The sequence below is a fragment of the Ceratotherium simum genome, chromosome 19 (assembly GCF_057802395.1).
Source record: "Ceratotherium simum simum isolate JZ-2026a chromosome 19, ASM5780239v1, whole genome shotgun sequence".
In the NCBI taxonomy this organism is placed as follows: domain Eukaryota; kingdom Metazoa; phylum Chordata; class Mammalia; order Perissodactyla; family Rhinocerotidae; genus Ceratotherium; species Ceratotherium simum.
The window spans coordinates 20,744,764-20,767,789 of record NC_141918.1 but is presented as its reverse complement, the minus strand read 5'-3'; the positions used below and the strand labels follow the sequence as shown (position 1 = coordinate 20,767,789).

At 42.8% G+C, this 23,026-nt stretch overlaps 1 protein-coding gene across 1 annotated transcript in view; it reads right to left on the bottom strand.

Annotated features, from left to right (window-relative positions):
• The window catches only part of KLHL32 (kelch like family member 32), a 188,287-nt gene extending 178,792 nt beyond the window's left edge, over positions 1–9,495 (bottom strand). Inside the window, exon 1 of the mRNA XM_004422138.3 lies at positions 9,218–9,495. The gene's annotated coding sequence lies outside the window, so the exon portion shown is untranslated. The remainder of the gene's footprint in view (positions 1–9,217) is intronic.
• Positions 9,496–23,026: the final 13,531 nt, after the last annotated feature.

Here is a 23,026-nt window from a genome sequence, read left to right as displayed (position 1 = left end):
TTGGTGGGTGCTGTGCCACCACATAGAAAGACCCTCTCCTGAAACTCTCAATATGCTCCCACCCCTGAGGTCAACCATGAGGCTCCAGATAAGAAGAGGAGAAGCACTTGATCCTAAAAAAGTTCTTCAAGTCTGTGAGACCTTGGCTTCTTAAATATCTTGGTCAACAGGTGGTCCAACCCATTACGTGGGCTCCCTTAATGTTGAGATACAAGAGGTCCTCTTACATCCTTGCCTCTGTCTCTTCATCAAAAAAAGGGACAGTATACCAATAGCTGCTGACTGAAGCACTGCAAGTCTGCACATGAGCAAAGAAATACGGCAACAAAATTCTGAAGCAATCACAGGATATGGTTTTCCAAAAAGAGGTCAGTATAGAGGAAGCAGAAGAACTCCAAGAATACAGTGCCCAAAAAGAAAAATACAGTAATCAAGGCACATATTTAGAAGGTCTGGGAATTTCATGCTCCATTAGGTTCAGGTTACGGTAAGTATGTCCTCATTTTCCAAGTCAATATGAGGGGCTGATGCTACTACATAGGTAAACCATGTAACTAACTCCTCCTGTCCCAAATCTGTGCTAATCAAACCCTCAGTCACAAGGAGAGAATGCAATGGCCAAAGAATTCCACCCACATCTGCAAACCTGTTGACAGTTACATACATTGAATATATTAATATTCCATTTTAAAGCAATTAATAATATGTAGTGACAATAAATTAACTGCAGACTTCTGGTGAGCAACATTGATAGAACAACATGAAACCCAGAAATCAAAAATTGACAACTTTGTGAAAGATTACAAGGTCAGAGAAGAGAAATTTATCATAAAACCCTACAGATGACACTAAGATTCCTAAATGAGAATTTCAGTAAAAAGTCAAGTTAAATGCTGTGTGGAAAGGCCCTAGGGCTGTGCATGAGTTTCTCAAATGACACTTGATCAATTAGGAAGCCCGATCTGTAGGTGATATTAAATATCTTCTAGAAATGATAAATAGCTTTGACCCAAAGCTAAAGAAGATAAGCTGTGCCCAAATTAAATCAGATTGTAGTAATTAATGTTTTCACAGAAGAAAAAACCAAAACCTTCATTCCACATTTCTTTAGGCTTGAATTCTCAAAAAACCAATCACCCATATCAGCTCAAGGACATCAGTCTGGGAAAGACTAGTGAATCTTCACAGCTGAAGGGTTATTGGATTGTATCTACACTACTGCCTGTCACAAAAACCCATTTGAAAAGAAAGTCGCCTTTCAGGGAATGTCAGAGTAGATGAGGAAGCAAATCAAAGCGAGACTCTATGAAAATAAATCTCTTCCAGGGGCCAGCCCTGTGGCCTAGTTGTTAAGTTCAGCATGCTCTGCTTTGGCAGCCTGGGTTCATGGGTTTGGATCCCAGGCATGGACCTACACTGCTGTCAGCCATGCTGTGGCAGTGACCCACATACAAAATAGAGGAAGACTGGCACAGATGTTAGCTCAGGGCCAATCTTCCTCAGCAAAATAAATAAATAAATACATACATACATACATACATACATAATAAACCTCTTTCATTCAGACATATACCTTAATTATGACCCTAAATTTCCAATATAATAACCATAGCTGTCACTTGGGAAGTGGTTGAGAATGTGTTCATATTTAAAGTAGGTTTTTTTTTCCCTAGTAATATCATTTTGTAACTTTGCTGGTCTGTAAACTGGATGCAAACATAAGATCTGGCACTGATGTCATCTTGGCTACCATATTTTTTATCCTAGAATTCATACCTCACTATAGTTAATATCCACTACATACTGAATCTTTGTAAAAAAATTTTACTATATTCTCTTCTGGATTGATAGAGAGTAAAGAAATCAGCAAAGGATATTCTGTCTTTGACAAACAACCACAAATTTAGCATTAGTAATTTTCTAAGCCGTTCTTACTTTAGGTATCTCAACTAATGTTACTCACCAACTACTAAAAATACAACTGAATTATTAAATTGCTACACATTTAAAGAAACATTGAAATACATACATACACACATGCATACATACCTACATACATAAATACACACATACCAGAGCACATTTAGCTCAAGAAATAGTTTTTCCTGTACGGATATGCTTTGCATTGTATGATAAAAACAGAACCTAGCTTCGCATATGGGTTCCTAAAATTTACTGCTCAGGCTACCATCCTATTAATGTTCTTTGTTATCACGACTACAAAAGTCTCCAGGGTGGTGGGCTGCTAGCAGTTCCCACTGTTCTCTGGGCTATCCCAAGCCCATGAGCTGGGGGGTGACCTTGAAAAAAGTCAAGACACGCTAACCTCATCTGCACTTCTTGCTTGTCAGAGAACCAAACAACATCCAAAAAAAGCAGAAAAATTACTCCGCCACTTGTGAGGGAGAGAAGTTGCTTGGAGGGGTTGGGGAGGGGACAGACAGTGGTACAGAGGGAAAAGAAAAAAAAAATTTAACTAGAAAGTATCCTCTTTGGGAAGACTTTAATCCTATCTGACTTGAAAGTGAATTTGAGGAGTTTTTTTCTTTGAGCCTGGTGAGCTCTTGACCTTTTCATAAAATTTACATAATTCAGCATGAAGGGAAACCCCTAGCTGTCTAGAAAGATGTAGGCAACTAGAACTTGACCTCACATAAAGATTAGGAGGTCTGTACCCAGCACGTACTTGGTGCTGCTTTTATTAATCCATAGGGGACACAAGGGGCAGCTCTGTGCTTTTTACAGATGGGGACCCCTGAAGAGATCCTACAATAGAGCCCCAGCAGGCTGCCTAAGCAGAAGGAAACTAACGCTCCCTCCTTTTCCCTGTGGCCAAGCTGGGTCTCCAGGAGCTGCAGAAAAGGGGGGGGGGGGAGCTTGCCAGAGAGGAGATACCATTAAACCCAAATACACATCCCTCTCCCCAGGAGAACCCACCCAAGCAGCCTACTGCTCACTCAAAGCTCCATTACACGAAGAGGCTAGCTCCTTTCCAAGGCTGGCAGACCAGATTAAGACACTGTATGTGGTGCGTGAAATTTAAGTGAATTCTACCATCATTTTGAGGAAGGCAAACGCAGGCGGGGAACGAGAGGCAAAGGGAAGGAATTAATAAGTATTGAGATTTTATTATGCACCAGGGATGTTTTCTATGCATTTTTTTAATTTATTTATTTTTTCCCTGAAAGTCCCAGTAGACAGTTGTATGTCATAGCTGCACATCCTTCTAGTTGCTGTTTGTGGGACGCGGCCTCAGCATGGCCGGAGAAGCGGTGCATCGGTGCGCGCCTGGGATCCGAACCCCGGGCCACCAGCAGCGGAGCGCATGCACTTAACGGCTAACCCACGGGGCCGGCCCTCTATGCATATTTTATTTAATCTCAGAATAGCCCTATAACCTAGGTCATAGAATTCCCATTTTACAGACGAGGAAAATGAGACGTAGAGAGGATATGTAACCAGACTGTGGATAACAGAGCCAAGAAGGGTCAGACTTAGTATTCAAATTCAGGCTCTAAGGTTTTTGTTCTTTCAGCTGTGCCATGCTATCTCGCAAATACAACTGAAGAGCTAAAACTCATAAATAATAAGGCTTCTAAGTAATGATTTAAAATGAGGTACCAGAACTTGTGTCATAAATAATTGCAAAATGCCTCCCACTGCTCTTGGCGTCTGTCCCATTAGCATTGACTATGTTCCCACTGAAGCAATCAGCCAGGATGGGACTACTGATTTGATCAATATCCTGTATGCCAAAGAGGTTGTACTGGGGGGGGGGGGACAGAGTGGGGTGCAGGGAAGCCCTGCTTCTAAGTAACTGGAACGGGCTCATCTGGCGTAAACAGTAGAATATATTATACCCCAAATAAACATGTAGGAGAAAGTCAAGAGTCTATGAAAATTGCCAAAGATTTGCCTTCTTTATTTAAAAATCATCTTATCAGGTTGGTAAATTTCAACCTTGCAAAACTATTTTAGACAACTGTACAGCTTTCAGTGCTTTAGCCATATGCAGAACTAATCTGACTCCAAGTCAAATTTGCAAACTGGTTATTTTTTATACATAGTTCTTTAAAACTCTCACCAAAATTTATAGTGCCATATGTCTAAATCAAGTTAAATTAAACGCATTAATGCATTGCAATGTGCATATGAAACAAAACAAGAACAAAAGAAATATGAAGAAAGGTGAGTGCTTCCTCCGCTTCTTAGGTAAAGATCTTGGCAAGAAGGATACGGGAATAAAGGACCTGATTAGAAATGACAGAACCAGGGGGCCGGCCCCGTGGCTTGGCTGTTGAGTGCGTACATTCTGCTACTGGTGGCCCGGTTTGGATCCCGGGCGTGCACCGACGCACTGCTTGTCCGGCCACGCTGAGGCCGCGTCCCACATACAGCAACTAGAAGGATGTGCAGCTATGACATACAACTATCTACTGGGGCTTTGGGGAAAAAAAGGGCAAAACAAGGAGGATTGGCAATAGATGTTAGCTTAGGGCCGGTCTTCCTCAGCAAGAAGACAAGGATTGGCATGGATATTAGCTCAGGGCTGATCTTCCTAACAAAAAAAAATGACAGAACCAGGGAAAAGATGAACAAAATGAATTCCATCTATTGATTCCCAATAAGAGGAAAAGTAAGATGTTCTAGCATAAACTCTTAAGTTCTACTCTCCAAACTGAAAGAAATTCTGAAATAATGGGAGGCAGCTACAAAAGAGGGAAGTGGGGGGTAAGGCACTGCCTGACTCAGAGACAGCCAGGTCTGTCTCCAATGTCACCAAAAAGCCCTGTTTAATAAGGAAGATGGGCTCCTTAGATCATTTGTTCATAATATTTTCCATCAATTGCCAAATATGTCTGTGAAGAGCAAATCATCATATTGGCTTATATTGTACTTGATGGGAATGAAAATCCCCCTCCAACTTTAAGGCGAACTCCTGTCATGCCAAATGTCCTCAGTGCTAGACTCTATCTAGCTGTGACATGCTTTCTGTTTTATTTCATCCTGTTACCTTGAGCCCAGCATTCTAACTGCTAGCTCTCCCACCCAGTCTCTGCAGATTTAGTACTTGAATCCAAGGCTAACTTCTATGTGCTTGTCACATTTTTTTCATATCTCCATTTAGGTAACATATAAAAATATTGACCCAAGCAGGATCAAGAGCAGAGTACATTTATCTGTCACTAAAGGCTTCCCTCTAGGTTTGAGTATAGATTTTCAAATAGCTAACATATAGCTTACATTTCTCCTCACCTGTCCACAGATATGAAATGAGACTTCCTCAAAGGTGTATCTAACATTAAAATCTCCATCTGCAAGAGCCTACCTCCCTCCAAGTCTATGACTCTACTAAAAGGCAATGTTTACATTGATATGCTTTTCTTTTTTCACGTAATTTGCAGAATCTCTTTCCCCATTTTTGAAAATCTAGATATTTTTCCACTCCAAATGAATCAATGTAAAACATCTTCCCACAGAAAAGTGATATCATGAGAGGAAATTATGTGCCAGACACTGGATGTTAAGAATACAGATACCCCATAAGAGTCAATAGGTATTTACTGTGTATCAGACTCTGTTTAGAGATCATAACACTCGGTTCACCCCTTGCCCTTATGTTCAATCTCTTAGAAGAATCGGTGCTATACTCTCTGGTTCTCCTCTATGTTAACAACTCCCCTGTTAGTCTCCCTCACCAACTTGTCTTCCTCTACGCCCTCCCACACATCCCCAGTTCCATCTTCCTGCTGTCCTCCATCTTGGAGAACATATTTCTTCCTACAGCTTGGTCATCCCTTCAGCTACCATGACGATCTCATCAATATCAGATATCACAGCATTATCTTCTCAACTCCCATTTCCCACTGACTGTCTGGCAGAGCCTCCTATCTTTCCATAGCTCAAGGGATCTTCTTTTAACATAATCAGACCCGGTCATCAAGGTCCAGCACTAATCCTCCTCCTACACAGGACTTACCTGATCTTCACAATCAGAATTTTTTTTCCTGTATCTGTGCTTCTATAGAATCCTATATCTCTATTGTAGCATTTAACACACAACTGCCTTGAAATCACAATAACGTAGACGTCTATAACTTCCATTAAGTAACTGGCAGAGAAGGATGGGTGTAAAGTGAGAAGAGCACCTGAGGTTTAAAGTTTCCTTTCATTGGTCCAGTTTAACTTCACATAGTCTTGGATTATTCATCTTTACAATGGAAATAAGATGCCCACTCTATAGGGACGTTGTGAAGACAATACACAAAGTAGCTTGCACGTAAAAGGGGCTGGAAAAGTGGAAGCTGCCAGGAGCAGTATATTTGTTTGCTCTGAATCCTTGAGGGCACAGATGTTGTCTCCACAGCACCCAGCCAGGACTCGGTTATATTAGTATTAACCAACATCTGCATAGCTCTTGACTAAAAGCACAACAGATTTCCATGAACTGAAAACTGAAATGCATTTATTTATTATTAAAGCATCCTTCTAGAGGGTGATTTTAGAAAAAGAGAACTATTAGAAGCCACTGTTCAAATCTTGGCTTTTTTTTTTTGACTACATCTCTTTGGATCCACAAAAGAAACAACATAAATAATACTCCTTTCTGACCCCCGGCTCTGCTTCAGCAAAGTCCATCGACATCTCTGTAGCTCTAGCAGAAACATGAGAAAGTAGCAGCTTCTCAAAAGGTATTTGCTTCATTACAAGATGCTTTCTATTATGATCTAAGGAATGAACAGCATTTTCCACGCCAGGGTGCTGGAATTGAATATCCCTTTGAGTTCCCATTTATGTTCTTGTTCCTTTGGAATCTTGCAGTATTGTGCTGGGTTTTAACTAATGACCTAAAGCCTTAATGAGAAGTTTTCATTGAAAGGCTCGGGATGCTCCTTCTTCTGAACAATTTTTTATTCGACCTCTTCCTACAATGACAGGTATTCCACTGACTTTTTCTATACTTCTTAGTCCTGCGCCCAGAATAAAAAAAAAAAAAACTAAGCCAGGAAGTTTTAAACTATAAATGCTTTTGTTTCACCAGATTCAAAAATTCCTATTTTGGAGTACTTCTTGCTCTTGTTTTCTCTGGGGTATGAGAGAGAGACCCAGGAACCCTCAAAAACCAACTTGGGCTTGTTTATGGAAGAAAGGATGTAGAACATTTTTTAGAAATTTTAATATCAAAATCAGAAAACTCCTCATCACTCTTCCAATGATGGATGGATTCAGTCACCTCAGTATTCTATTGGTGAAAAATAGTCTAGAATTGAATGAGACTTCAGTAATTATGGACTGCAAACTGGCAGGCCACAGGCCACATGTGGCCTAGAAACATTTTTAATGTGGTCCCTACAGTTTTTAAGATTAAGGACACTTCACAAAAAAAATCTGGAAACTTCTGTTTTTCTTGAAAAACTAGAATGTTTTAGAGCCAAGGTGGCAACAATCAGCTACAGGAGGAGCTGCCCCCTTTACAGTGGCTTATCCGGTCCAGAGGCCACACCCCACACTCCCTCCCTCCCACGTGTCTCCCACCCCGCCTAATCCACTCCGTTATCTTACCTATGAGACCCCTGAACACATTGGAAATGCAGACAGGATTTTTTTTTAAGGCAAAGAGCCTGAATCCAAAAAGGCTTCCCCATTCACTAGCTCTGTGACCTTCAGCAAGCTCTGCGTCTGGGGTCCCTCAGCTTTAAATTGAAGATAATTCCTTGACCTCACAAGGTTGTTAAGGGGATTAAAAAGGAAGTGTAGAAAAAGTACTCTGTAAACCGTGATGTGACATGTTTGTCATCACTATTCATTTCCCAGCCCCCTGCCAGGGGCATACATCCCCTCTACCCACCTCAGTTATTATTGCCTTCCTTGTTCTTCACATTATTACGCTCTGTAGGACACAGTTTAAAATAAAAATAATTTGATCTATATCCTTGCCTCATTTAATAAGAGGTAGAAAAGATGACCAAATATCAAAGGGGAAAAAAATGAATTGTTGAATGCCAATGGATCTTTACTAGGTCATTTCTGTTTGTGATGAAGGTATAAAATCAGTGCAGTGTAGTTACTCAAAAGCGCTCTTCGAGTGCTGTGTTATAAGTTCACCCAGTAGGTACCTGAGGCCTCAGGTATAACTGACGGCCCAGTTATTAGGGGTTCCTGAGAGATATGAGCACTGATCTCCTCCTTGGGCCTCACTCAGCGCTGCAGTAAGGGATTCAATCCACCAGAAAAAAACCAACAGGATCTATAGAACTTCCTCTGTGGCTCCTTCCTCTCTACATTTTCATATAAGCTCCAAAAGCTTAGACTCTGGAGTATTAAGCTATGGCACACATTTTATATCTATATCTGTCTACATATATGTCAAAAAAATCAATAAGAGACTTGAAAGAAAACAACCTTCTCAGGAATTGGCAGAGGTGCAGAAAACTGCACTTAAATGATGCAGTGGATACAGAAATGTTAGCAAAGATGTTATGTCACAAATGCTATCTCCTTACATTAGGCATTCACATATGTATTCCTGTTCTGGTCAATTTACAACAGAAACTCACCCTTGTGTGGGGAACCACAATTAATTCATTTTCTGCTTTTAGTGTTAAGATAATCACGTCTGAGTGAACTGCAAAATATAATGTGGAAATAGAGGGGAAGAAGGGATTTTACTTGGAATCAGCTTTCTTTATAAGATCACCAAAATGGGAGTAATTTACGATTCAAGACACAATCCGTTGAAAAATTCATCTGACGACTCCTTTTTAAAGCACACCATATAGTGCAATTACAGCTTTTCTTGAAGTTGAATGAAACCGTCGCCTGAATACAGATCAACGAATGCCAAATTACCACATGGTCCTCAGTGTATATTTTATTTTTAAAAATCAAAATAAATAACAACATCATTGCAGAAACAGTTCTTTCAAGAGATGTCCCAAGGCTTATGTTTAAGCAAGTCTCCTTGGCAACCAAGGAGCACAGTAGATCTTGGGCTGGGGGAAAGGGAGAGGGGGAAGCAACTCCAGGGTAGGTAGAATAAGTAACCGGAGTAGTAACTGCTCTCCTAGATGACCCTGGTAGAGGCTGCACGGGCTACACGCCCCTGAAATTGCAAGTCCGGTTTCGCCCCCACTGGCGCACCAGCAGCCTCCCACCCTCTCCCTCCGGTCTGCAGGCACCAACCCCGAACAGGTTACAAGGAGAGAGACTGGCTTACCCGATGGGGTGAGCGGTCTGCTGGGTTAGGTACCCGAGGTGGCAGCGCAGGCACCGGGCTCCCCCTGATGCACAATGGCTCTGCTTCACCCCACGATGCTGATGTTAAGAGAAACCGCAGTAGCTTCGCTCTGCCGGTTTGGCGATGCAGTTGTGAAGAACGAGCGCGCTGGCGTGTGTGTATGTGTGTGTGCGAGCGTGTGTGTGTGCGCGTGTGTGCCGGCGCGCTCCCGGACTCTCCCCCGAGGAAAGACTGTTTCCTAGTAAATAGAAAGCAGCAGCCAGCACTGCAGGTGGAGCGTCCGCCTCGCTCTGCCCCAGGCGGCCGCGTCAGCGACCAGACGCACCTGGGCGGACCCCGGGGCGGGCGCAGACCGCGCAGCGGCTCCGCCCCCTCCCGCCTCCGGCGAGCCAGCGCGCACACTCCCCGCCCCCTCCCCGCCACCCTGGAGGCGCGCACGCCGCGCGCCCCCCGCCCCGCGCCCCGCGCCCGACGGCGAGGCCGCGCGCGCGCTCGCTCTCCCCGGAAGTTCCCCTCCCACGCGCCAGCCCTCCTGCTAGCTCTCGGGCACCCACGCTGCCCGTTGTTGGGTCACGTGCACTGCCCGCGGCCACAGCGGGAACAGACGGCTTGACCCCAACCTGGTGCTCCTGCGAGCACTGGCCCACTGCTTCCCTGGCCCTGGCCCAGCTAACTCTTAAAGTTCAAATGGCCCCTATTCCTAGCGTCCCCTTTGCAGGACCTATACAGTGGCCCTCCTTAAGATAATGGTGCTATCGAGAACGGCTTCACAGTAACTTTAAGAAATGACAGGAGATCCCCAGGGATGGAGAGAAACTCTCAACCTGAGGAATGAGGAAGGGTATTTTGTTATTACAGCTAACTCAGCATTACAACTGCAGACAGACAACAAGCCTAGAACACCGTGTTAAATTCCAGAGCCTGGCCCACTCTTGTGTCACTTGCGGGTCGTCCATGTCAGACATGCTCAGAAACGCATACTTAAGCAAAGTGAATAATGTTAATAGGTAAAAAGATTCCATATTCCACTTTTGAATTGAACATCTTGGTCTGATGTGGAGTTAAGCCACCAGGTAACAGCAGAATGAAACTTTAAATTGGAGTAAACTGTATTTTGTAGTTTAGAGTTTAAACTACTACCAAGATGACATCTCACAGAATGTTAGGTCCCATCTCTGGCAGGTTTGTGTTCTTCCACACTTGGGCTAGGAACAGTGCCCTGATCTATTTTGAAGTGTCGAGTTAGTCTCAAATCAATGGTTCAGCAATTTTTCCTCTTTAAGATCGATAGGTTTTCTGGGCTTGTTTGCCGCCCCCCAAGCACCCCTTCTCCCCACCTCCCCCACCCCCTTCACTATAGGAAACAGAGTGCCAGGGCTCACGGAGTTGGGGAAATACTGAAAACTGACTCCCTGTCACATTGTTGTGTTAAAGACTCGGAGATCTTGCAGTAAAGAAACTTCTTTCACTTTCTTAAACACCTATCCTGGAGTTTGATTGAGTACGGAACACTTTTTTTTTCCCAGCGTACCTCAACTTGGGAAGCACTTTGGAACATGTAAAGTTTTGGTAGCATTTTTTTTTCCCATTTGTTATCAATGGAAATACCATAGACCGGGATTTGAAAGCATAGTATAAATCTAGGGTTATCAGAGCTTTTATAAAATCTGTATTTTTAACAGCTCTGTGACAGTCAGATATTTGGAACTGTCTCTAGACAGACCAGATTTCAACCTAAAACTACATCATAAAAGAGAGCTACATCATAGCTCATCTTCAACTGTAGCACAAACGCCCGTCATAGCTGCCTTGTCTCGTAGCAAATGAAGTGTCATTCTTAATGCCAGTGTCATGGTTTTCTGTCACAAACCAGTAGTGACATTAAGGAGTCACTGAGCCAGATTTCTAATTACTGTACTTCCAGAGAGAACAGATCATTATTAATTATGCCAATGCCAAAATTGATTTTTGGCTGATATTCTACAATGTTCAAGTGGAAAATACAAAATAACTCTAGCTTACACCTCAATTTATTCAATTACTTGTGGGTACATTTCGTAGCTAATTCATCAGGAGCTGGTGTCACTCAAAACTAGTTATGCTGTAGGAAAACCTTTTGCTATTAACAATTTGATGTTTATATTTTCTGTCATATTCTTTGGTACCAAACACTGTTGTCGTTTATGTTGTTTTCAGTCTAATCAACTAGACACAGAATGGGTGCTTAGTAAATATTTACTGTACTGAATAGAAAATAGTCCCTACCCATAAGACAGAATATTTTAATTGCCCTACTTAATAGGTACAAACGAAACACCAACGGGATTCTTAATCATCATTAGAGTGAGGCAAAATTAAAAATGAATTATATTTTTTTGATGGATCAGATTGACAAAGATGTAAAAAGATTATAATACCTCGTGTTAGAATATAGGTAAATAGGAACTTGTGAGAATGCAAGTGGGTACGAACATTTTGGATGACAGCTTATCGATATTTACATTTGTTTTTTGTTTAAACGCACATACCTCTTGGTACAGCAATTCTACTTCTAGGAATTTATCCTAGGGTTACTGTTGGTTCACAAACTGGCCACCATACATAGAGGTCAAGGAGAAACCAAAGAAAGAGGCAGACCACTCCTGAATGGTAGGTGGCAGGTATAATAAGCAAGGGAACTTACATATGAGGCTTGTCTTGAGCAGCCACAAGACAAATAGATCTCCACGCCCACCCGGCAGAATCTTAAAATTTTATGTAGAGGCCTTAACTAGGTTCAGTCATGTGTACCATCCAGATCGTCTGAACAACGCCTTACTCTCTCAGGGCTATGTCCTTGGAACAGCTCCCACTGTGGGAATTGTGGGCAGAACGTACATTCCAAGGACAGGTGGGGGATGAGGAGCCTCCAATTGCCTAGATCCAGCTCTCAGGTCAACTGGCAGTCACGTCTTCTCAATGACCTCCTCCAACAGTTACCTCATACAAAAGTGCAAAAAGGTATGTCAAAGGATACTTATGATTGCTTAGTAATATCCAAAAGAAGGAGAGGAAGAGGGCAAGGGGAAGAGGGGAGAGGGGCAGGAGAAGAGAATTAGAGTCCATCATTTGCAGACAAGTCAAATTATTAGGATAGTAAGTGGCCATTAAAAAATTTGGTAGATATTTACACACTGATGTCGAAGATATACCACTAAGTGAAAAAAAGCAAAGTGAAGATCAACAGGTATAATATGATCTAGTTTGTATAAAAGTAGAGGAAGAGAGGGAGGGAAGGAGGGAGATGTGTGTGTAATTTTGTGTTTTTCCATTTTACTGGCTCAGAGGGAAAGGAGTGAATCTCAGACTGGCTTCATTCAGTCCTCCCCACGTATGGATGCTGGGACCTTCCCTGTACACTTGGGACCTGAGACCTTCCCACACCACTACCATGGAGGGGCTCGCACATGCCCTAGGCCATCAACAGGGTCAAGATGGAGCCCTCTCAGGGCACAGATGGGATCCTTTCTTGCTGGATGTTGGAAGGTGGTATGACATCAATGGAAAGGAAAACTAACACTCTCTCTGGCACCAGTGACAGTTGTATTGGGGTCAGCTGAGTGAAGACTGGGTGACAGGCAGTGCTCACAGTGGTGAAGGATGGTGTCTCTGGATGCCAACTCTGCTCTTATCCAGGGATTCTTCTTGACCAGGCCCCTTATCCTGGCCCCAAGGACCATACCCCCTTGTCAGGTCTTCGCTATCTTCCCATCATCCCAACCCAAGGAAGTCTAGCCAGTCTCCCCAATCAGGAAGCTTCGCTCCTTCTCCTCATGTTCTTCCCCTAAACTGTTTCTATTTCTGGGCACACGAGACTCTGCTTTTTCTCTGAGGGCTACCCTTTGGAACGCATAAATTAAGAAGCAAATCCGGTCTGTTTGTTTCCCAAGCTGTTGTTTCTACTGTCATCCTTCCTCTGAGGCAACTTTTGTAAAATGCCTACTTGGTTGAATGAATAATAGGCCCAAGTACTAAGAAACACCAAGAACTAAAAGCATATCAACTGTATCTAGAAATACCCTTGATAGGAAATTTTTATTCTCTCTGGGAATGGGGATGATATGGATCTTTTAATTTTCATTTTATACCTTTCTGTACTGTTAATGATTTTTACAATGAGCATGACTAAAATTTATAATATTAAAATACATTTGTAAATAAAAAGTACCACTTTTTAGAATTGACCTATAGAAAAGCGTATTATAGGGCCAGCCCCAGTGGCCTAGTGGTTAAGTTGGGCATGCTCGACTTCAGCAGTCTGGGTTTGGTTCCCAGGCACTAGACCTATACCCCTAGTCTGTCAGTGGCCATGCTGTGGCCGTGGCTCACATACAAAAAGATGAAGATTGGCAATAGATGTTAGCTTAGGGCAAATCTTCCTCAGCAAAAAAAAAAAAAAAAAGCATAGTACTTTTAATTACATTACTGGAAAATTGTTGGCATCATAGTCAGAAAAAAGTTACTTAAACATTTTGGGAGTCCTGACATTCATCAGGCCACATTGGCAACTACATAAGTATACCTGCATATAAACCTGGCGTGGATAGAAGATTAAAAAACAAACGAATGAAAACACATGTAAATGGACCCCATATTTCCAACTCTTGGTCAACATAGACCCAAGATTTCTACCTTTAAGGTCTGATTCCATACTCTTTCCTGACCCTCTCCCTTTCTCTTTAGCCATAGTGACAAACCAGTCACAATATTTTGGTCAGAGTCACCTGTATCAGTTACAATTCTTTGGCTTCTAAGTGGCAGAAACTGCATCTGGATCACTTAAGCAAGAATGTACTTTATTGGAAGGACACCGGTGGCTCAGAGAATTGAAGGACTGGAGGGGAAAACCCAAATGGCCAAGCTTTGAGAAAAACCAGGAAGTCAAATAATATCGCTCCATCCAAGATTCAAATGGGCCCAATTTAAGTCCTGAGTGCATTGCTATGTGGTGGGGAGGGGGGTGGAGGAAGGACAAGACCTCATGGAATGGAATGGGGAAGGAGTGCAGATCTTCCTCGACTTATGATGGGGTTATGTGCTGATAAACTCATCATAAGTTGAAAATATCGTAAGTCGAAAATGCATTTAATGCGCCTAACCTACTGAACAACACAGTGTAGCCTAGCCTACCTTAAACATGCTCAGAATACTTACATTACCCTAGAATTGGACAAAATCATCTGACACAAAGCCTGTTTTATAATGAAGTTGAATATATCAGGAAATTTATTGAATATTGTGCTGAAAGTGACAAACAGAATGGTTGTGTGGGTACAGAATGGTTGTGTGGGTACAGAATGGTGGTAAGCGTATCAGTTGTTTACCCTCGTGATCATGAGGCTGACGGGAAGCTGTGGATCTCTGCTGCTGCCCAGCATCACGAGAGAGGGTTGTACTGTATATCTCTAGCCCAGGGAAAAGATCAAAATTCAAAATTCAGAGTATGGTTTCTAATAAATGCATCTCTCTTCCACACCATGGTAAAGTCAAACCGATAAGTCAGGGACCGTCTGTAGTTGCCAAAAGGAATAGTGAAGTTCTATTACCTTAATAAGGGGCAAGGGATGCTGCGCAGACAAAAACAATAGCTGTTCATTACCTCCATCTTTTAAATGGAGACTTAACTAAAGAATTTTATTATTTCCTTGTTTTATCTTCTCTCCTGCCCCATTCCTGCTTCAAAACACATTTCAAGTGGAATCAGAATTGTTATTTTAAAACAAATTAAGGAAAGTTCTTTTTAATGATGTAAATTCTCTTAAAAAGTGATGAGTTGGGGCCGGCCCCGTGGCTTAGCGGTTAAGTGCGCGCGCTCCACTACTGGCGGCCCGGGTTCGGATCCCAGGCGCGCACCGACGCACTGCTTGTCCGGCCATGCTAAGGCGGTGTCCCACATACAGCAACTAGAAGGATGTGCAACTATGACGTACAACTATCTACTGGGGCTTTGGGGGAGAAAAAGGAGGAGGATTGGCCATAGATGTTAGCTCAGAGCCAGTCGTCCTCAGCAAAAAAAAAAAGAGGAGGATTAGCACGGATGGTAGCTCAGGGCTGATCTTCCTCACCAAAAAAAAAAAAAAAAAGTGATGGGTAACCCACTGAATGTAAAGATGATATCTCAGGGACTCTGTTTAGAAAATTCTCTCTCGTGTTTAGGCCACCTATCATGGAATTTAAATTGAACACTTGATGATATATCAAAATTTTAGTTTCTAATCTTAGAACTATCTGTGTGGGATCAATTTTCACAGAAAGTTCATCACTATTTTACGGGAGTATAATGTAGATTAATGTACCTGACGCTTCTAAAATTCTAATTCCATGGCAGTAATGTATGAATTTAACCGTACCATTAAGGAAAAAAAGTTGTTAACTTCATTCATTAAAATCATTCTTTCATTCAAGCTTAACTAATGTTTCCCAGGTCATGTCAGCCTAAAGGTAAAATAGGTCATAATAACTGTCAAAAATAAAAATATTTCTCCAGCTTCAGCCTGTCTGCTTAACAGAAACCAGCAGCCCACTTCAAGTTGTCTTGACGGTATTTTACCAAGGAGCTCTGTTGAGTCGCCCATCACATCCTTGGTACCACAGGAGATGGTCCTTTTGCTTCAGACACAGTAAGCGCTGCATCCACTGGTGCCTTGGACACCAAGTCTTTTCCTTTTCACTTCATTTAAAAAAAAAAAAAAAGCTCCTCTCTTCCAGACCAATGGTTCTTAGCCAAAAACAGTCTTGCCTCCCAGCGGACATAATGTCAGGAGATATTATTGTTTTTCATGCCTGAAGAAGGAGGGAGAGGGAGGGGCATCTAGAGGGTAGGTCCAAGGATATGGCTAAACATTCTGCAATACACAGGACAGCCCCACAACAAGGAATTTCTGGCCCCAAAGGCCGAGGAGGAGAGATCCTTTTCTAGACTCAGACCTAAGTCTCCGAGTGCCAGCCTACAGGGCAATCTGAGGAACAGAAGCTGTTCTGTCCTCAAAAACTACCAGTCCTCTGATGCTTTTTAACTAAACATGTCCCTTGTCTCTGCATTTCTGTAGGATGATAGGACCCCTGCAACATTAAAGATAGGATTGCCTCCTCCATAGAGAATGTAATGATCATTTGGGACACTGAATAAGAAATGGTCCCTCTGTCATGGCTATTGTTTTCTGCTGCCAGCACCTCTCTCTGGCCCCATCCTTCTTCTGGTACAAGACTCCACTTCCCTGACCCCAGGGGTGGGCATGTAACTCAGGTCAGCCAAACAATAGGCCTTCACCAGGGTGTTTTTCTGTTTAACTCAAGCTAAGGACAGAGAATCTTTCTTCTGATCTGAAGGTTATAAAGTAAGAAGCTCTGGGAGGAACCATCTTGAGATGTGAGGCTATCATGCAGAGAGAAGTAGAGAGGAAGGAAAGCAAGGAGAGAAGGGAAAGTGAGTGCTTTTGTCCAAGGTCATCCCAAGTTCAGCTCCATCCCCATACTTTCCACCATCTGATTTTCTGTGCAATTTGTCATCTTCTGTTTAAGCTAGATTAAGCTGGGTTTTATCATTTCCAACATAAGAATCTTGGCTGATACATCTGTCTTAAAATCTTTACAATTTAATATGGCGGTATAGGGCAGCATGTGAAAAGTGCTTATATGAGGTGCACACAGGGGCTCCTGAGGGTCTGGTTATGTTTTTTATTCTAGAAGGCATTCAGGGTTGTTCATTTCACAACAATTCATTGAGTTGTACTTTTATGTTCTGTGATAAAAACAGTTCCTTTATGATGACCACTAAAAGATAGCACTATAGAAATGGAAAGGAAGGAAAAAAAGAAATAGTATATGATCTGAGCCACAGATAACAGTATTTATTGGAATAAGCATAGGGGAAGAAAAAAGCTTTTCCTCTACCCTCTTATGTTCTGTGATTGAGGCCCATGAATTAAACTGACAAAAGACAGAGTAACAGGAGAAAAAGCATACAAATTTAATTTGGTGTTAATATTTTAATTTTTATGCACACAGAGGCCTACACAGAAAGGAAGTGAAGGCCTTAAGAAGTGGTTAGACCCAGGGGTTATCTATCATTTTAACAAAGGACAATAAATTGTGGAAAAGTGACAAGACAAAGGAAAAGGAGTTTGGGTTCCCAGGGGTGGTAAATTGTATGAAGGTAAATAAATGGGAGAAACTACTGGAAGATAAGGGTTATTTTAGTAAGGTTTGCTTGTCCAGACCCATCTCAGTATTGACATTGTGTCTCTGGTGATAAAGGTTGTTCTCCTCCTGGTACAGGAGAGGGAAGAGGGAACGTTTTCACAAAGGGAAATTTATATCCTGCATTTAGGCAGAAAGAATGAGGGAAAATAGTTCTTTCTGTGTTTGCTGCTTCTTGACTTCCTTCAGCAAAAAACAGTCCATACACCAAAGTGGCATATTTCAGCGTGGCATGTTCTGATCCTTTTCATAAGTAAACTTAGAATCATATATACATAGTACTTTTCAGATTACAGAGCATTATTAATTCTCACTCTTACTACTCACAATTATATGAGTATTATCCATCCCCCTTTTTTCTTCATGAATAAATACTCAACAATTCACCTAATCCACCAAGAAAGTAATTGCAGAATTGGGGCTAAAATCCAGGTTTCCAGCTCCCAAGCTCAGTGCCCTTTCCTTTAAGGTGCAGCTTCTTCTGAGTGGAGGAAGGAATCACCAAGATGACAGGCTAGCCCACTCCTTCCCCTGAGCTCCAGGGTGCCTGGCATGTGTCCCTAGCATCCATTATCATAGGTTACTGAACTTTCACGTGCATATTTCAATGTTCTCCATTAGGTTGTGAGTTCTTCAGTAGCATAGCCACTGTTTTACCCATTTTTTGGGTCTCACTTTTTGTACCTTTTACCATGCCCTGCACAGGTATTAGAAAAGCGCTCGGTCATTATTTGTTAGATGATGGATGGACAGATGAACAGATGGATATGAGTTAAGAAGCAGTGAAATGAAAAATAGCTTTAGGCACCATTGTGATTGAATTATGCGCTTCAGTAGAGGAATAGTGAGAAATACCTTCACTAAAGTAGACTGGGGGGGCAAAATTATGGGAAGCTGTGAATGCCAACCCAAGGCATTTGTACTTTAGTCGGGAGGCACAGGTGACATTCATTCTTTCTCTTTAGAAGAGTTGACCCTCCTAATGTGTTGGAGGAAGGGTTGTTGTAATTGTCTAGGATTTAGGTTCTAGGAACATGGTACATAGTGGGGGCTGAGGTAGTGGAAAGGAGAGGAACAAGCACTTCTCCCTCATGAGGGATGTGATGCAGGGTGACCAGGCTGGTATCTGCTAAATGGGCAGTGGTGCAGGGGGTTCGATAAATCAGTCTATTTGGGCAAGCCAGGTTTCGATATCAGCAAGACCAAATGCAACTAAGACCAAAGGGCCAAAGGCAGAATCACAGCTAAGGTTGCAAAGCCAGGGATTTGGAGCCTACCAGATAAGGAATCAAAGGTAAGCAGGTCCTTAGCAAGTGCAGAGGGCCCTCGGTAGTGCTTAATAGTGATACCCCTTTGTATTAGTTTCCTATTGATGCCAAAACAAACTACCACAAATATAGAGACTTGAAGCAACGCAAATTTGTTATACTACAATTCCGTAGATTGCAAGTCCAACATGGGTCTCACTAGCAAGATGTCAGCAGGGCCAAGGTCCTTTCCGGAGGCACCAGAAGAGAATGTTTTCTTGCCTCTCTGCCAGCTTCTAGAAGCTGTCTACACTCCTTTGCTTGTGGACCCTTCCTCTATCTTCAAAGCTAGGAACATCGGGCTAAATCCTTCCCATGCTTCCACCTCTCTGATTCTCTCTTCTACTGTTAAGGATGCTTGCGATTACGTTGAGCCCCCGGGATAATCCAGGATACTCTCCCTATTTTAAAGTCAGCTGATTAGCAGCCTTAATTCCTCTGTACCCTCAACTCCCTTGTGCCATGTAAGGTAACATTAGGACACAAGGATTAGGACATGGACATCTCTGGGGGCCATTATTCTGCCTCCCACGGCATTCGCCCTTGGGGGGACAGTGTTGAGTCTGGCCTGCATGATGAAAGCCCTAGATGCTGAAGTGCACATACGCCAAGGGAAAGCCTGGAGATAATCTGAGCCAGGCCACTCTCAAAATCACCACTTTCTCTCAGAATTGTTTTCCAGTCATGAACAGTTACTTCTTCTGTCCTTAAAATGAATGATTATTCATAAAATAAAGTTCACATAGTCCTCCTACCCACCCATCCAGACTGTGGCTGCTGGAGCCAGCTTGTACCAGTTGCAAAAAGTTATTGTTACATTTTCAGGAATTTTGCAACATCAGGTTGACTTCAGCCAAAGTAAGACTATTTACATCATGGAGATGAGCAAACACTACAAATTAAGGCTTTTCCCCTGGAAGATCCAGGTATTACACATTTGCTGTACCACTGGATATGTATGAATTTAAGGGTGAGTGCCACCAACAGTCAGGCTGGGACCCACATTACATTTCAAAGACAGCGGCTGACAACGGCAATTAGTCTGGGTCTCCCAGACAAATGCCAAGACCAAATAGATCACAATTTTGTCTAATTAGCCTCTGATCTCCAGTAGGACATGCAGGATTCAGTTTATTAGTTGCTGGGGTATTGCCAAGGCTAATTGGAGTTATAATGTACCTAGATTGGGTGGGCATGTCAGGAAGGCCATACTTCGTTAATAATACTTCCTAATCTCAGCAAGATTATAGAGAGCCACAAATCCATGCTTGATGAGGATCACGCACTTCGGAGCTGGTCCAGGAAGTGGAGAATTTACAGAAGCAGATAGCAATAACACATTAGAATTATGCTGCATCCATATTCATTCAGTGAACAAAAAATTTTGAGCTTCTGCTAGGCATACAGAATACCGCATTAAAAATGACCGTGCATGGTTCATGTTACCACAGGGCTCACAAGCTACTTTGGTGGGAATTGTTTGTGTGTGTGCAGGTGGTAGGGAAAGGAGAAACAGACAAATGAATAGGCAATTGCAAAGCAGGGTGACTGGTTCATGGAGGTACTTAGGAGGTCACCTTCCTGAGATTTCCTGGGTCAGGCAAGAAGTCCTGGGTGAAGTGATGTTTAAACTGAGTCCAACAAGTAATAAAAATAATAGTAGTATTTGTTGAGTAGCTTCCATGCTTCAGTCTAAGTCCTAAGTACTTAAACACATTTTGCTTCATTTAGTTCTTCTGCCACCCATGGGATGGGTATTATTATTATTATCCCCATTTTACAAATGAGGGAACTGAAGCACAGCTAAGTTAAACAAACTTGCCCAAGGTCTTACAGTAAGAGGTAGATCTGAGAGGGTAGGAGTTAGCCATTTTAAGGGATAATGGAGAGAAGAATATTTCAGTAAAGGGAACAGCATGTGGAAAGTCATGGTGGGTTCCAGGAAAAGAGGACGCTTATTTGACTAAAGATGAAAGTGGAGGGGATGAAATATGGAAGCTACAGAGAAAAGCACAGATTGAATTGTGAAGGACCTGGTAAGCAGGGTTTATTTGTTTGGTTGTTATTCAGGGTCATGAGCAAGTTGCCTTATTTTTAAAGGGTCACTGCATCATTAGTATGGACACAGAGGGAGGAAAGCCAGTGAGGAGGGTATAATTCAGGAAAGAGATGAGAGGGGCTGAACATGGGTGATGGAGGGGGCACAGAGGGGGTAAGAGTTGAGGATGCTGTGCAGGTTTCTGCCTTGGACCCCTGGAGAGATGGAGATGTCCATCCCTGAAATGGGGAACAGGTTTGTGGGAGAAGATGATGCTGAATTCAGGTTTAGAACATTACATCTGAAAGGGCCATAGGACACCTGGGAGGAGGTGTCTAGGAAGCAGGTGGCTTTATGGGTGTGGTGCTAAGGAGGCTGGAGTGACAGATTTGGGAATCATCAAAATAAGGATGGAAATTAAAGGGAGCAATGGGATAAGATTACCCAGGTGGAGATTTAGAGCGAGGAAAGCTAAGAGCCTATGACAAATCACCAAGGAAATCTATATTTAAGGGGCAGATGGAGGAGTGGATGCCACAAAGAAATGAGGGAGAGGCCAGAGAGGTATTCGAGAAAAGAGCATCTCAAAAAAGGAGGGCATGGCCAACAGTGTCAAATGCTGCAGAGGCATCAATCAAGACAAGGAAAGAAAAGTGTTTATTGGGTTTAGTAGTTTGAGGCTTTGTGGTCTGCTTGGCAGTAGTTTCCTTGAAGGGGTAGAGATTGAAGCCTGTTGGCCATGGGGTGAGGCGTGAATGGGAGGCATGGAAGTGGAAATGGGAAATGTAAACAACTCTTTCAAGAAATTTGACCTGACCAGAGAAGAGATAGGATGCTTTATGGGGCAGAGGTGGGGACGACAGTGTTGAGATTAATTGTTTTTAATTTGGAGGAGTCTTGACCACATTTAAATGCTGGTGGGAAAGAGACTGGAGTAAGAGAGTTCAAGGACTAGATAATCAATGGAAAATCATTATGAGTAAAGAAAGTCAAGAAAAATGAGAAGCGGGGGAGAGGTTGAAAGCACTGGAGAGGCTCAAGGTCCCTGAGGAAGTGAGAGGTTCAGGCTGGCAGGACTGGTGGAAGGGTAACCCCAAGATGCACAGAATTCTTTCTCTTCACGAAGGACACCAAGATCTTCTATCAGAAAGGTGGAAGACATAAGAAGCCCCACTGCAGTTTGGGGTGTATAAGCTTGTGGAGAGATGCTGCCTCTGGCTTTAAAGGCAAGTATATCAGCTTGACAAGGACACGGCTTCATGAGCCATGTCAGTCTTGAAGCTGTCCTCATGGCATGAAAGCCCCACCTCCTCGACTGGGACCACCCTCTTCTGGGAGGGATGGCTAATATAGCAAGAGCCAGCAATGGGTAAGGCAGAGATTTTTTACCAGGGGGTTCATGACTTAGTGCTGTCATTTCAGAATGTATAAAGGGGTTTCACAAACATCACATAAATTCCCTTCTGCTCCCTCTTTCCCCCACAGAACATCACTAGGAATAGATAAAGATGATGCTGATAGGAATCTGTTTTTACACACAAAAAACTCTACTCACAAAGATGATCTTTTGGAGTCAGAGGGAGGGGGATGGAGTCAGATTTTATATCATAGCACTGCAAAAAACTTCAGAATAAAAGGAAACTTGGTGCCAGCCATTGCTACAATATAGTCTTCACTAATGTTGTTAAAATACTGTTGGAAAGTGACAGAATCAGTTGGTGGCATCGCTCAAGATATGGGAGCAACAGTGGTGTGGAAAAGGCTTTGACTGAGTGTCATTTGTGAATGTAGTGTTGTAATTCCACCTGCCCTCCTGCCAGCTGACCAGTAGGGCTGGAAGCTGGACGTCATCATTCTATAGTATGCAGGCATAACTTCTCCACCTATTTCTTTGTGGTGGCAAAGGACCCAGTATAGGCGTTCAAAGCAGAGGCTCCACATCCCTCTGCCCTGGCTTACAGAGAAGGAGGAGTGGCCTACCAGCGGAGGCTCTCTAAGTTAAAGGCTTTCCCAAGCTGCACAGAACGTCAAAGGCAGAGAACGTTCAGAGCTGAGAGTTAAGTGGGAATGTAAAGTCAGCGAATCATGGAAAGTGCCCCATTGAACCACAAATCCAAAGAAGAGAAGCAGTTATCAAAAGCCAGCAATGGAGGTCAGGGATTTGAAAGATGGCTGAAGAAAGCAGGAAGCGATGGCTCCAGTGAG